Source organism: Mandrillus leucophaeus, unplaced genomic scaffold, assembly GCF_000951045.1.
Source record: "Mandrillus leucophaeus isolate KB7577 unplaced genomic scaffold, Mleu.le_1.0 Scaffold24, whole genome shotgun sequence".
Classification (NCBI taxonomy): Eukaryota; Metazoa; Chordata; class Mammalia; order Primates; family Cercopithecidae; genus Mandrillus; species Mandrillus leucophaeus.
The window spans coordinates 1,854,214-1,855,272 of record NW_012102476.1 but is presented as its reverse complement, the minus strand read 5'-3'; positions in this window follow the sequence as shown (position 1 = coordinate 1,855,272).

Below are 1,059 nucleotides of genomic sequence, written 5' to 3'. Positions count from 1 at the left end.
AAAAAAAAAAAAAAAAAGTCCAGATGGGTGCAGTGGTTCCCCTGTAATCCCATACTTTGGGAAGCCGAAGAAGGTATATTATTTGAGGTCAGGAGTTTGAGATCAGCTTGGCCAACATGGTGAGATGCCATCTCTACTAGAAATAAAAAGCTAGCTGGGCATGGTGGTGGTGCCTGTAATCTCAGCTACTTGGAGGCTGAGGCAGGAGAATCACTCAAACCCAGGATGTAGAGGTTGCAGTAGGCCAGGATCCTGCCACTGTACTCCAGCCTGGGTGACAGAGTGAGACTGTCTCAAAAAAAAAAAAAAAATTCCAGAAATAATCAGACCAGGTTGACAGTGGATAACTGAAACCAGGGATAAGGGCAGAGACTACTGTATGTTTACCATCTTTGAGCAGAAATCTCAAAAGTTGGAAGGGAACTTAGCCTTCAGCCAGCCAGAAATTCCCCTTGGCAGCTCTTGGCAGCCTTGCCTTGAGCACTGAGGAGAAGACAAATCTGCCCTGTCATTGGACAGTTCTTTTTGCAAAGTTCTTCCCTCTTCCTCTGCTCTCACCCGCTTCACTTAGTTTGCCTCTGTTCTGGAGTCAAAGATCAGGTTTTGCATTTTCTCAAAACAGCTCTTAAGTTGGGCCCAAGAGCCCCTCCCTTCTGGGAGCTGATCTTAGCCATCCTGGGTGTGTCAGGATGCATTTGTGATAGGGGTGCCTGTTAACCTCTGCCGAGCCTTGCTTTACTTGGTGTTGGCATCCTTGCCAGTCATCACTCCCAAGTTTTTGAAAATCCACTCATAGTTTATTCCCTGCATATTAGAGAAGTGGTCATTTTCTTTATTCTTTTTTATAATTTATTTTTTCTTTCCTTTTTTTTTTCTGAGACGGAGCCTCGCTCTGTCACCCAAGCTGGAGTGCTGTGGCCGGATCTCAGCTCACTGCAAGCTCCGCCTCCCAGGTTTACGCCATTCTCCTGCCTCAGCCTCCTAAGTAGCTGGGACTACAGACGCCCGCCACCTCGCCCGGCTAGTTTTTTGTATTTTTTAGTAGAGATGGGGTTTCAC